This window comes from Triticum urartu, chromosome 4 (assembly GCF_003073215.2).
Source record: "Triticum urartu cultivar G1812 chromosome 4, Tu2.1, whole genome shotgun sequence".
NCBI classification, from domain to species: Eukaryota; Viridiplantae; Streptophyta; class Magnoliopsida; order Poales; family Poaceae; genus Triticum; species Triticum urartu.
In genome coordinates, this window is record NC_053025.1 from 570,584 (window position 1) to 586,077 (window position 15,494).

General features: G+C 47.5%; 1 pseudogene; it reads right to left on the reverse strand.

Annotated features, from left to right (window-relative positions):
- Positions 1-8,250: 8,250 nt before the first annotated feature.
- LOC125550092 lies at positions 8,251-13,774 on the reverse strand (annotated as a pseudogene).
- Between the last annotated feature and the right edge of the window lie 1,720 nt (positions 13,775-15,494).

Consider the following 15,494-nt stretch of genomic DNA (forward strand, 5'->3'; position numbering starts at 1 on the left):
ATCTGCAGCGCAGAGCGAACCCGAACCATTTGATATTCAAAACCCCCAATCCTCCGAACTCCCTTGGCATGCACACCCTGCTCCAAGGCATAAGGCAATGGCCACCACTAGTCTCCTCCTCCCCCTTCCAAATAAATCCACGGCAGCGGCGGTTGATAGTCTTGATAGCCCAGGCCGGCAGCGGGAGCGCTGCCATGATGTGCATGGGCAGCGCCATGAGGACCGAAGAGGTGAGCGTGAGCCGGCCTGCAACTGCCAACATCTTCGGTTTCCAGCCCTTCATCTTGTTAGAGAGCTTATCAACCAAGGGCAGCAACTCGTGCCGCTTGAGCCTGTAAATTGATAGAGGTATACCGAGGTATAAGATAGGAAAGGCCTGTTGCCTGCACTGGAAGTGTCCAGCCACCTCTGCAGCCTGCACCTCATCACATCGTATGCAAGTGATGGTGCTCTTGTGCATATTGATCCGAAGCCCCGACGCCTCCCCAAAGAGCTGCAGAAGGGTTGACATAAGCAGGAGATCGTTACGCTCTGGCTTGAAGAACAGAACCGCGTCATCGGCAAAAATATATGCACGCGGCACCCCTCTGTCGCAGCCAAGATCGGAGAGAAGATGGCGCTGCCTTGCCCATTCCAACATGCCGTGAAGGGCATCCATAGCCAGAATGAATAAGGCCGGGGAAACGGGGTCGCCCTGGCGGACGCCTTGGCCGAGGGCGAAGGGGGGGGGGCAAGTTCTCCGTTGACAAGGACGGAGGTGGAGGCGGTGGATAGCAGCCCGCAAATCCAGGAACACCACCTCCGACCGAATCCCTGAGCAGACAACACCTCCAGAAGAAATTCCCATGATAGAGTATCAAAGGCCTTGGATATGTCAATTTTCATAAGCACCGAGGAGCAGCGCCATCTGTGCAACCACCTAGCTTTGTTCCTCACAAACTTGAAGTTCTCGTGGATATTGCGGCTGGTCACAAAAGCACTTTGAGCTTTCGAAATCAGACTTGGCAGAAGCGGAGCCAGACGGGTAGCGAGGACCTTAGCATATATCTTGGCTAACCCGTGTATCAGATTGATGGGTCTAAAGTCACCGATCTCCAGCGAGTTGGCTTTCTTGGGCAGGAGGGTGAGTATCGAAGTGTTAAGACCTCCAAAGGAGTAGAAGCGGCCGTCGTGCAGAGCCTTCATCACCGCCATCAGATCCGGGGCTATGACGTCCCAGCATGATTTGAAGAAGAGCCCTGAAAAACCGTCCAGCCCTGGCGCCCTGTCAGGGGGCATGTCCATGACAACCCGCTTCACCTCATCGATCGTGAACTCCGATTCGAGCCTGTCGGCCATCTCTGGTGACAGCATCCTCAAGCCCAATTCTTCCAGGCGCACGCATGCTCTCCTACTATTCTGATCCGGTGCGCCCATCAGCCTGCAAAAGAACTCGCTGGCCATACTCAATTTGTCTTCCATGGCAGTAGCTGTTCTATCCCCATTTTTGAGATACGGTATGAAGTGTTTCCGACGTCGCCCATTGGCCTTCATGTGAAAGTATCTGGAGTTGGCATACCCTTCCCGAAGATCCCAAATCCTGGCTCTCTGCCGCAGCCGCACCCGCTCGAGGGATGCGAACGCTAGGCATTTCCCCCTGAGAAAAGCACGCAGCTTCTTTTCCTCACTAGAAAGAGGACGTCTTTCTTGCGCGCTGTCAAGGCGTAAGATCACCTCGCTGGCCACCTGGAACTGAAGCGTCAGTTGACTCATGCACCTTTGAACCCAGCTGCGTAGGGCTTTTGCAGTTCTGTGAAGTTTAGTGTTGAAGATTTTCATGGGGTCGCTCCCCGGAACCTCTGGAGCCTAGGCGTCTTTCACCACCTCCAAAAAGCCAGGCAGCTTACACCAATAATTCTCAAAGCGAAACCAAAAAGCCCTTGGTCGTGTGGACGAACAGGTGAGCAGCAGAGGGGTGTGATCTGAGATACTGGAGCTAAGCGGAAGCAAATCACTGATGGGGTACAGGTCCTCCCATGCATTGTTGAAGAGCACACGGTCCAGCCTTGCCAAGATGGCGTTCTCCTGCTGATTGCACCAAGAGAAGCGACGCCCAATCAGAGGCATGTCGTGGAGCCCCAACCTGTTGATCGTGTGCCGAAACTTATTCATCAGCCTCCTGTTCACTCTCCCAGTGCTGCGCTCTTCTGGGTTGCACACAATGTTGAAATCACCATTCAGGATCCACAGCAAGCTCACGCGGTCTCCAAACTGCACAATTGCCTCAAGGAATCTTGCTTTGTCTGCGTCTTCTTGCGGCCCATACACCGAAGAAACCAACCACTCTTTGCCCTCTGCTAGAGAAGAACTTGTGCCGATATCATGAACTCATCTTTCTGGATGTTAGTCACCCGCAACATATCTGACTTCCAAGCCAACAAAATGCCACCACGTGTTCCTTCAGCCGGCAGGAAATCAAAACCATCGAAGGCAGGCCCCAGTGTTTCCTGAACCACAGTGTCATTCACCAGTGCCAACTTGGACTCTTGGAAGCAAACTAGGGATACATTGAGAGGTTGCACGAAAAGCCTAACTGCGTTCCTCCGAGCAGGGTTATTGAGCCCCCTTACATTCCATACCATGACATCTAAAGACATACTCATGATGATAAGAGCAGAACCACCGATAAAACAGAGCAGCTTTAAGCGCCACAGGACTCTACCATCTCCGGCAGGGAGAAGGCATCAAAGCCCGCCTGTGGAGGCTCGTCGAAGTCGACCTCCCCGGGAGCGAAGATCGCGGTGATTGCCTTGACGTGGTGTGGAGCAAGCGGCTTGTCGAACAACTTGAGGTACTCGTCCAGAGCTTCTGAAGAGACCTGTTCTTCAGCCTGAATCACCCCCATCCGCTTCAGGAGCACCGATTGCGCCCGCTACACAGGCCCCGAGTTGTGGGCTGGTGCATTTTTGCACAGCCTTGCACTCCTCCTGGGCGTAAAGTTGGGCAGGAGGGCCTTCCTGCGCCTGACAGGGGCCGACGCCGCCGGCCTGGGGCCAAAAATGGACGGCGCCGGGGACGCCACCAGGCCGAGCCTCAGAGTCTCCGATGCCGTCATAGGCCCCTGCATAGTGCCCGTTCCAACCCCAGCCGATGCCGGCGGCAGCAGCATGTGCTGAGGCAGAGGAACGGCGAAGGGGGTCTGGATTGGGCTGGTGCTGGCACTGCGAGTCGGCGCTACCCGCACGGATAAGCCCACCTCCTGGAGCAAGTCGGTGTTGTCCTCTTGATGAGCTTGTGGGTGCCCCAGGCATCCCTGAACCTCCACCTCCTTTTCCCCAGCCTGGCCCTTGTGTATCAACCCCACCATCTCCTGAATGCCTTTCCCGGCCTGCATTTGAAACGCCGGGATGAAGGACAACCTTCGATGCGGCGGCGTGCCCTAGAGCGCGGAGTTCTGAACGGGAGGCGTGCTTCCAAGTGCCTTAGATCCAACTGCGGTGGAAGCCTCGGAGCAGAGCAGCAAGGGCGTGTACGCCAGGGCCCGCGAGCCAACAACAGTTGATGCCAGAGAACCACAAGAGCGCACGGCGGCCAGGGGCGACCCGACGACTGGACTCCCAGTGACATTCCCAGCCGGCAAGCCGGCGTCCACACCTGCTACGGCCGCCGAAGAGGACGACGAGCCAGGCCTCCCAGAGACCACCATCAGCGTCGAGCGCGTCGCCTGGACCGGAGCTTCCAGAGTAGGGGCAGACCCCGGAGCAAGGAGGCACGCGGGAACCGCCGTTCCCCCTGCCGGCGCCAAGACACCCATGACCCTGCGGCCACCTCCCCAGTCGCCTGCCATGCCATAGCCACCAGGCCTGCCGAACGGATGCCCACCGGAGTTGGGCACATTGCCCCTTCCGGTACCGTCGATCCTGCCCCAGTAGCAGCTTCTCGAATAGTCGTGCCGCCTTGTGAGATCCTCGTCGTCATCTGGTTGAAAATTGGGGCGCAGCTCCAAGTATGGGACAGACGATCCACCACATCGATGACATGGATGGTGAGCGGGTGGATGAGCGTGATCCTCTCAGTCGGCGGGGCAGGGAGAGGAGGTGATGTTGGGTTGTCTTCGTCGAAAGAAGCCAGTAAGCCCACCGGCTCCGGAATCTCCAAATCATAGATCTTCAGGACCGCCGACGGATTCTTCAACCAGGCAGTGACCTGGAGTTGCCATCGGTCGTCCGGCGGAAGGATTTCAACCAGCTGGCCATTGAGGTTGTTGAGCAGCTGGCTGATGGCGCCGCACTCCCACGCATTCGCCGGCAGCCCCTCAATCCCCAGCCGGCAAAAGAACTCCATAGAGCCACTGGAGGCAAGCGCGCTCCGGTGCCAACGCTGGAACGCGATAGGCGCCCCCTTGCAGCGCAGCTTGCCGGAGTCGAGGAAGACCCTATCGCAGTCTGCAGTGGAGGCAAAAGTGATGAAGAAATCCGCCGGATGGGAGACCTCCACCCGGACATGCCGCCGCTCCACGCCGCAGATCCGGGCGAGGGATTGGACCAGGGCCTCCGGAGAGATGGGCGGCCGCCGGCCCCCCACCGTGGCCAGCAGCGCCCTGCTGCGAAAGTCCGCCTCCAGCACATCCATACCCGGGGTGCGGGAGATGATTCCGCCGCCGCGCTCCGGCCGCAGATCTGGGTCCCCATGCGTGAGGACCTCCCCAGGGAAGCGCACCTGGGCCAGCGGTGGGTAGTGCGCCATGGACTGCAGCGATGGCGGGCGGCGGTGACGACTCGAAGGAGGGGGGGGCGATCGGACCAGCGAACGGGCGGCACCGCGCTGGGTACCCCAGCTGGATCTGGGCGGCGAGGGGGGGAGGCGAGGAACGAGAGGAGGGGGGGCAGTCACGGGCGATGTGTCCAGAGACCCGGCACTTATGGCAACGGATCTCACCGGTGCACACCTCTTTATGGTGCCCCGACTCCAGACACCTAAAACACCTGTCCAGCAGCCACCGAGGAATCCAAAGCTTGGGCCCCGGCGAACGGCTGACAGTAGGCAACTTCTCTTGACGGCGCTGGTGGCGACGGCTGCGCACCTCCATCCAGCCATCATTGTCAGGCTCAAGATCCATCGAGGCGGGCCTGGAACGGCCCGGTAACGGGACATCGGAGGCCGGACAGGCGGAGCCATCCGTACCAACACGCGAGCAGGCAGGAGCGTTATCTGGCCGACGGGCGTCGCAGCGACGGACCGGCGGGTGGGGCTGGGGGTGGGCACGACGGGGACGGAGGCGACGCGGGGCGCGGGCGGAGCGTGGGAGCAAGATGACTGTTGGGACGCCATCTAAAGCTCTTCTATCCATAAATTTCCATGTTTATGATGTGTCGCCGGCACGAAGGCCGTGCGATCACCTAGAGGAAAAATACAATCATGGAGGCTTGTGTTTAAGAACGAAGTGCTTCATCTTTAGTTTGTTCAGTTACAAACAACAAGTAATTAGCTAGCTTAGGATTCGTACATGCATGCTTCTCATAAATTGTTATGGAAACGAAAATTAAATAGAGAAGGAAACCCCATGGTGAAACTATTGAAAGGAAATTACCTTAAATTTATTGAATTCGTCCGCCCTCCGGTGTTGCTCTAGCCAGGGCGGTGGTGCGGCTTGTGAAAGCTCCAGGGGCGGAGCTTCCTTTATATAGACCAAAGGGAAATACTCTGGAAGCTAGTGGCAGCATCCATCCGTTGGGTTGATCCATCAATTATGGAGTGGTTAAGGATGCCCATGTGGAACTATAGCAAGTATGAACTGTATAGCTAGACGGGGGCATCAACACCAACTCTTGCTCGTTACAATCCGCTTGTTTTCCGAGTGAAGCCTATTAGAAGCGTATAAAATTAGTAGATTAATTTGACACCGGACGGCGAGCGGTCCATGGATACAGATGTGTAATGGTTGATAGAATGCAAGACTGGAGTTTGTAGATCGTCAATTTGACCAACAAATAAATACTGAATGAGTTATGCCACCAAAAATATACCAATTAATGTGCATTCAATTTTTATGGTATAATTTTTGTTGGCCATAATAATCATTTGTGTGGTCAATAATATACAGTGCATGGTGTGGTGATTGTGATTATTCATTTGTCCGTGTGAACATCGGTTTACCAAATTGCTTGTAGACATAATAATCATTTCTTATTATTTTAAGCTAAGATTGATTCAAACACTATCAGTTTACTGCCTGGATGCCATGTGGTCAGCAACAAGTTACTCTCAAGTACTGGCTAATATCTCTTCACATGCCTTCCCATGTCATGTGAGCATGGATGATTATTATTTCCATAAATCAGTCCCCAAGAGTGGTTGCAGCTGGGTTTAGTACATACTCCCTCCGTTCGGAATTACTTGTCGCAGAAATGGATGTATCTAGACGTATTTTAATTCTAGATACATCCATTTACGAGACAAGTAATTCAGAACGGAGGGAGTGCGTCTTATCAAAATCCGTGTCTACCTGGGCTAATTTAATTTGACCCATTCCAACTTACTTATGTATCTATGTATGTAATGTATATATGTATGTATGTATGTATGTATGTATTTATGTAATTCACGCATGCATGTTCCCGACTGATTTCCCATTCTGTTGTTGGAGGCATCAACGGCCAGTGGAATGTGCTCCTGTGAAAATATAATCGATGAACTATATATCAGAGAAATAATAGAATGTCGTCGAGGAGAACTGGAGTGCCTGCATTAATTTGCCCGTGTATGATGTCACACTAAACCCGCTGCTGAATAGTAGGCTTATTTATCAGATCCATGCATCTATTAACCAGTTATTAATTGTTACTGATTCCTTACTACCCATCGAACAAAAAATATTGGAGTAAAAATGGTGGCCGCCGGCCAGCGATGCCAAATGATTGTGATCTGGCTCTGTGGAAGGTATATGCATCCTTCCAAGATCCATCTACCATCTAAATACGTACTACTACGAACTTAAAGATTTGTAAGTGGATGGCCAACTTGAAACATAAATGTATATAGTACAATTTATGTATGAGCTTTCAGCCAACAACTCCTGGCAACGCAAGGTAAGAGGCCCACAAATATTGTAGTAGCAAAGATAAGCAATTCTAAGAGGAGGATGTCTCTGTCAAGTGCACATATCAGCTGTAACAGTAAACAAAACTACATTATTTTGATAGTACCGATGGCACTAACGATAGAAGGTTTCAAAGGCGTATTAACTACTGCTAGTACAGCTCATGAGTTTGGCAGCCTGTCTCAATCTCATTAGCTCCTCTTAAGGTCTTCCTGGTTATTAGTCTTTGATAGGGAAATATTGATGGATCAACGGCCAGTACTATACAACCTCCGTATAATATAAATGGGACGGAGGGAGTAGTATATAGGTGCTAGATGAAATCAACATATGCAACCGTCTCACTATAAGCAATTGCAGTTGCAGGTTAGGTTGTGGGTAGCTATCTCATATTTTATTGCCAATAGGTTCATTCATTAATGTTCTGCAAATTACAGAAACATGTGTCATCAATGACATATGGAGGGAGGGTTCGTGTAGTCATCTGATCTTCAGTAAACCCTCTCTGAATTAATGTAGGTTCTTAAGCGGCAATCATGTATCTCTGACCTTTACAACATTTTCTACCTTGACAACACGGATCAAGATCACATTTGAAATTATTGAAAATAAGTACCACCAGTCACAACTCGCAAGATGACAATGTTCACGTTTGCTTGGCTGGCAAGTGGTGTGGATACAGTAGTGCTCCATTTTTACAGGCAGAAGATGCCAAATAGTACGTGCTGATACAGAGCAAAATAGAGTGTGTATGATGCCTCTCTTTGATACACATCCTTTGATTGGCTCACAAGTGCAGAGCAATAGTACGTGCTGCAATTTGTTTTGTTAGAGGATACATGTTAAAGGGAAGCACTGAAATTTAGCTTGAACCTGCCACAATAAAGGATGATGCCTTTCTTTTGTTGAATGGCCTGCAACATACACAGGGTAAACAAAGGGGTCGATCAAGACTGGGAATTGCTTATAAGAATGGAGGCACTGAATGAATCATCATATCAGAAGTATAACACTGATTACATTTTAATTGGGTTTCTTCTAACAGTATTTAGTGTTCCCTAGTCAGAACTTGTAACCCAAAGTTAGTTACTTCCATCCAGAACATAGACAGAGCCCCAGAACAAACCTGAACTTAATTTGATTGAGGAAACAACAGATAGCTAGATAGGGAACACTAGCTACGGATTTAACCATATTTAACCACTCCATTGGTTGCTTGCACCACGTCTCTTCACCAGCTAGATAGTCCGCCACGAAGTTTACATCTCTAAATTCCTAAGTTGTAACACCAGATACTTTCCCCGTATCCCTGCAGGGATTCCATGGTCGTATAAAACACGAGATTCCAATGGTCATGGCATTAGGTAAGAATACTCAAAACTAGTAGAAGTTGTAACACCAGACATACAAATATCATTGCATCATATGGTCCTTCCACAAACTGATATACCTTCCTTGTTCTGCTGGAGTTTCAGCCTAGCCCTCTTCTTCCACCAATCGATCCTGGCAAGCAAAACAAAACAGTGGGAGATACATTCAGCTATCCTATGTCATACTGATGGAAATATTATGCATGGAACCAACAAATATTACATTAAGGAAGAATATTATTAGCTACTCCCTCCGTCCCATAATGTAAGACGCTTTTTGACACTACACTAGAGTGAAAAAACGTCTTACATTATGAGACGGAGGGAGTAGATTGAAAGAGAGAGAGACCATAGTCTTACCTGATGAGTATTTGTCTCTATGTTGCAGGATTCAGATGTGTAGAACACGTGCCATTTCTTCTCATCTTCACCGTCATCTGCATAAGCCTCGACTTGCTTGATATGACTGAACTTGTCCCACTCGGAGCTTGATTCACCCTCAGCCATGGAAGTGAGTACTGCTAGGTTTTAGGCCAGCAGCAAATTACTAGGCTTTACAGTCTGCAGGTAGACTGGAAGTTGATTTTCGCTGTTGAAAATGGTCAGCTCGAGTCTCCAGAGTGCAGACATCTCCTGCAGCGTCTTGAGCTCTGGGCAGTACCTGATTTTAAGCTTTTGTAATTTTGGAAGATTGGAGATCTTGACCAATTCGGGTATGTCATACAGGTCGAGCTCAACTACAGAAACAAAGTTCTCTAGACAGTACAGACCTCGGACGCTCCACATGTCTAGCTTCTTCAAAGCCTTTGCATGAGACATAAGTCCTGGAGGCATACAACCCAATTTGCAATCACTGATGCGAAGTACTTCCAGTAAGGGCATAGCTTTCACTTCTGTCTCCCAAATCCACTCATCCCATTGCTCCATTGCATACAAATTCAACTTCTGGAGTTTGGGAAACGTAGCAGCCAAATGAGATGAAGGACGGTGCAGCTGACTGTACTGTTGAACGAATTCAGGACCAAGGCACTTGATTACTGGAGCCCCGTCCACTTTTATCCACTCCAAATACGGGAGCCTGCACAAGCCATCTGGGAGTTGGGTGCAGCAGGGCAGGTGTTCGAGGACAAGAATCTTCAAGCTCTCGAGAGGCACCATAACTGTGGACGTCATCCAGCCTGGGAGCCGGCGACCAAAATATCTCTCGATGTTGATTTGTTCTATGCAAGGATGAGGACATAGCACATCAAACACTGCCTCAATCATCTGCTCCTCCTCCTTAGACTCAGAGACTTCTCCTTGGACCAACCCATCTCCCACTCTACCACCACATTTCAAACCAAGATAGGTAAGTTGTTTCTTTGCATTTACGCCTGCCTTTTCAGCCAACAAGGCACTAGATATATTTTCTAGGCTCTCTAGAGAAAGTTCATTGAGCTGGGAAAGAGACCCCAACTCTTCCAAACTACACCAGTCACCATCAATATAGGCTGGAAACCCAAATAGTGAAGTCAAATTTGTAAGAGCTCAGAAACCCCTAGGAATACTACTTACACGTGTGTCATCCATATCAAGATATCTCAACCCTTGCAGCTTGATAATACTATCATGAATTTTCATAAAACTTTCACAACCTTCAAGGTTAATATGCTGTAGGAATTTCATCTCATAGATGTTCTCTGGTAGTCTACAAATATCAGTCCTCTTTAATGATAAATATCTCAAGTGCTTGAGTTGGTACATAGATTCAACTAGTGCAGCAATATTTGCAGAATCTATATGCAAAAGACGTAGACTTGGGAAGATAGTCAACGAATCCCCAGGCAGACTTTTGAGGTTTCCAGTTAACATTGTGAACTACTAGTGTTTCATCCCTAGCCATAAATTGAGCAAATGAGTGGATGACATCATGCATGTTGCAGATAAGTTGGCTAGGAAATGATGGATCTATCTCTATAAGGTTCCTTAATATTAGCTCTTTATAGTTCCTTTTCCCTTCTTCTTCCAAACTAGTTGAGCCTCCTTGAAGCAATCCTTCACAAATCCACATGGACACAATTTCACGAAGACTTTGCTCAGAATTTTTGGGTTTAAGGGACAAGTGCAGGAAGCATTGTTTTAAGCAAGAGGGCAAGTCCTTGTAGCTAAGATAAATTGCATAGTTTAGTTCATCTGACATTGGAGATACTGACCATATGTCATCATTCAGGACATCTTCCCATGCAAACCGTGATTTCTCCTTGCTGCATAGAAGTCCCCCCATTACTTTTATAGCAAGTGGTAAACCGTCACATTTTGCTATAATTTGCAACCCAGTTTCCTTTAGCACATCAACCTCATGTCCATTTTCATCTGTAGTGAGTACCTACAAGCAGTTTAAATGTATAGCTTCAATAAGGGGAACATAACATCTAAAAGTGGTAATCAACTTATCTAGTTATTTATTTACTAATAATAAAGTGGCGAACAAGCCAAACGAATACTCCTTGGTGGAACAGGATTTCTCAATCAAGCTTGAATGGAAAATAATACTACACTATGAAAGAAAATAATACCACACTATGAAAGTATATTGCACATAGATGTGCTAGTGTCAATTTCATGTTATCAATGTGGGTAAAATATCTAGAGTTATAGCCATGTTTTGAAAGAGTTGACCGACCCGAGTCCTAAGATAACCTATATTCACAAGGAATAAAAGTTATGCACCACCAAATATTAAATGATAGTAGAGAAATTTACAGACATTCGCTAATTTATTATCTACAGAAGCTCACATCATTCACATGCGTATTATGCATTTATTCGATATGCATTTCGTATGTTATCTTGTTTATTTTTTAGGGAAACAACAGGTCTCTGCTGCGTATTTGTATTAATTTTGTTAAAAGATACTTCATCCATTCCTGAATATAGGTTTTTTAAGACGCGGCACGGTCCTCATGTTGATACATCGATCATGAAGTTATATGGAGGTTAGTTGCCTCAGATTGCTTTATAAAATTATGTTTTATAATGAATATAAGTGATGTTTCAGATGATAGTATTTTCTTTATATATATGGTCAAAATTAGAAACACTTGTCTCGTAATTCTAATAAGGACCAAAATTTTGGATCATAGAGGTACAACTAGTTAATTACTACTTACACAAACAAATAAATATATGTGAACGGTATTTAGGCGAACTCGTGTTAAGAGTGAAACTTACAGCAAGGGCATTATAGTGGCATGGTGTTTAATTACTGTGGTACCCATACTATTCTTCTGACAAACAATTATTAGTGACTTATACTAGTCATCAACCAACTGAAGACATGCATAATGACACAATAGACGGTATGGGGGGACACAATAGTTAATGTTTAAATTGATTGTAACACCATGCAGTCAAAAGTTCATCTCACCTATGTTAACCTGGAATCACTACATATTGATCCAACAAAGATACATATCTAAATATAGCTCAAGTTAAATTAACAGTGTGTGTGCTGAGTTTGGGGCAGTGCTGACCTGATTCTTGAGCAGTGACCATGCATCTTCGCGCCCTAACTTGTCAACGTGGTGGCAGTGTGTAGCTTTCATGTTTCTCGCAACAATTTCACTTCTTCTGGCGATAAGGACTCGGCTGCCCGGGCCACCATAGCCAAAGGGAGTCATGAGCAGTTTGCTCCATGCATCAGCTCCCCACATATCATCGAGCACAAGAAAGAACTTCTTGTCCTCGATGGCGTTCTTGAGAACATCAACAAGTAGGGCCCTATCTCAAGTCCCACCCCCTCCAGGTTGGTCTCCCCCAGTGGCAGTAATGGTTGTACTTAATAGCTCAACATCGGTGAAATCCTGTGTGATGCTAAGCCATATCTTCTTGGTGAACTTGCCTTTGATAGCCTCATCATTGAAGACCTTCTTGCCAAGGGTTGTCTTACCAATCCCTCCGACACCAACAATGGCGACCACCATGTGGTGACCAGTCTTGTCGCTGCCCGCCTCACTTGTGAGCAACTCCACGAGTGCTCTTGTGTCCTCCTCAATCTTCTCGCCAACAACACCTGACCACTCCATCAATGAATCTGTTTTGCGGTCAGTGGCAAGAGATCGAGTCATGTTCAAGTCTTGGTAGGCTTCTAGCTTGGCAAATTTAAATTTCTTGCCTCGCTTGCAGATGCTATCCATCTCCTTGTTCAATGCCTTGATGCGGGTGCCAATGTCGTGGGAGTGGAGGGGGTTCGCATGCAGAAGAGGAGTGGGTTAAGGCATCCCATGTCATTGGATGCACCCTGCTCCATGGCCTTGAGCTGACATAGGTCAACGATGTCGGTGGCCAGGTACATGGCACGCTTGAGTTCTCCCACCCATCCCCGCACACTCTCTTCGGTGATGTTCCTCTTATCAGCATCAGCAAGGAAATTATTGAGGTCCCCAAGCTTGATGCTCAGGTCTTTGATCCCATCGGACACGCCGATTAGCATGGCCACCTCCTCTTTGGCCATCTCGGTGAGCATGCTGGCCACGTAGGATGCCAGAGCATCCAGAACCCCCGCCATTGATTGTAGGGTTCGCTCACACTTGAGCTGGTACCGAAAACAAGCATGCAAGTAAAAATTAGTCCTCTGCATTACTACCTCGCTTTTTCACATCAACAATCCCCATGCTAACAGGAAGGATAATCAGATTCAGACACTAGAGACTAGTAACAAATCCCAAGAAAAATGTGGCTTGCAAAGTAGAAACAGTGCGCACAAATTTGGCTTGAAATAAAACTAATGTAGTATGTACTTTGAACACAAACACCAACAATTCAAACGGAAATGCACAAGATCAACAGTTTCAGAGAGAGAGAAACATAGCTAGAAAGTGTGGTGTAGCTGGAATCAGCTAAGTACCTTGAATCGACTGGAGAGATCAGAGACGGATCTTGGGTTCAACCTAAGTCGAGAGCAAAAACTAGATAGATCTCCGCTGCTCTCTGGGAAGTAGTTGCAGGGTTCGTTCACGCTTTTAGCTGGCACTGAAAAGATATATGCAGTAAAAATGAGTCCTCTGTATTAAGGAGCAGCACCTTTTATACGTTTCCAACAATTGTATGCTACAAAAGATGGATAACCAGATTCACTCATCAGATAATAACTACAATTCTGAAGGAAAAATATGTGGCTTCGCACACAAGATGACAGTGCACACAAAATAAAACCACATATTACTATCTTGAACAATCGCCAACAATTTTAACGGAAAGACACAACCAAGACCATCTTTTTCAGAGGAAAAACTAAACAGTAGTAGGCAGAGTAAGTGTGGTGGAGCTGCGTTACCTTGAATCAAGTGGAGAGATGTTCGATGAGGAGTGAGCAGCCCACGCAGATCTGGCGAGGGAGATATATGGCAGCCATCCACAGTCGTACTACTGCAGCTAGCTATCCAGATCCAGATCAGCTAGCAGTTGCCGCTGTCTGTCGCCTGAATGCGAGGACCGGCGCACCCATCTGGGGTCCTTGACGGTGTTCACCGATGGAAGCTAACGAACTGCCCCAAGTTGAATTAATTACCTTGTATCAATTGGAGAGATCGGAGCTCTAGATCTTTGCTAGTGGCTGAACTCCATGTGGAAATGGCAGAAAAAAAGACAATCATGAGGTTTGGTGTAAAGAACGAAGAGATCCATCTTTGTTCAGTTACATACAGCAAGTAATTAGTTAACACCAATACTTACATACGGGAAATGCTGCTATCCATTTAGCAGATCATCCGTTAACGGGTGAATCACCCGTAAACAGCAAGTAATTAGTTACGTTGATCCACTAATTACGGGGTGGTTAAGGGATGCCCATGTGGAACTACAGAAAAAGCACTAGCATCAACTATGCTGTTCTCTTGTCATCTCGGCGAGCATGTTGTTCACGTAGGATGCTTTGTTCCTTCCTTTCTTTTGTGTAACTTTTTTCTTAGTTAAATGATGTAGGACCTTGACATACATGCTATTGCGGATGTTCTCAGAATTCGGCCACTAATTTCCAACCAGCGCCTGTCAGAACTGCCAGATGTGTTTCGATGGAGGCAAGCACCGGATGGGATATTCTCAGCCAGCAGTGCATATCATCTCTTCTTCTTAGGCCGGGAATTATTTCATGCTGCGGCTGAATTGTGGACTTCATGGGCACCATTGGATATAAAGATTTTCGTCTGGCTTGTGCTTCATGATCGACTTTGGACTGCGGACCGCCTTGCTAGGCGGCAGCTTGAGCACCCGGAATGTTGCGTGCTATGTGCACAGGAGGATGAGAATCTGAACCATATGCTGCTTGGTTGCTGTTTTGCAAGGGAAATCTGGTACAATGTTCTACTCCCATGGCGATTACACAGAAGAACGCCAACCCCAGCCGATAATGTTCTACTCCCATGGCAATTGCCGTGTACCGTAAGAATTATGCTCTAGGAGCAACCTTGGTGATAAGTCTGGTAATGAAATAAGCAATCTTCTCACACTTTTACATGCTCTATTTGGATTTTTCTTACCGTAACTCAAGAAACAAACATGCATCACATGGCCCTTGTGCAGAAAGAAAACTAGAGAACCACACCGATGAACAGTGTATCACAATGTATAAATTGAGACAGAGCTTCCACTGATAATGAAATAAGCAACTAAGATTACGGCATGGGGCGACCGTTGTACATGCATGCCCATTGTAGGGATGAAGTTAGTTACCAACAACTCTAGGCTAGCGTATGTATTAAGCCTTACACAATAGTGCAACGACAAATCAGAGTCGACCAGCAGACACGGGATCATTTCAGCATGTAAATAAAGAGCAATAGTTTCACAGGTTTTTCAGCTGGTCTATCTGGTAGATCACATGCTCACAATTCAAAAAAAAGTTCATGGAGATAGCAAAATGTAAAAGCACTGCAATTTCTGACCTTTGGGTAGCAATACATTTATTACAATAACAAGGTAAACCATCGGTTCAAATGACTCTAATCACACCAAATCCACTCTTACAAACAAACATGCTACAGAATTCAACACGGGACAGACATCCGTAG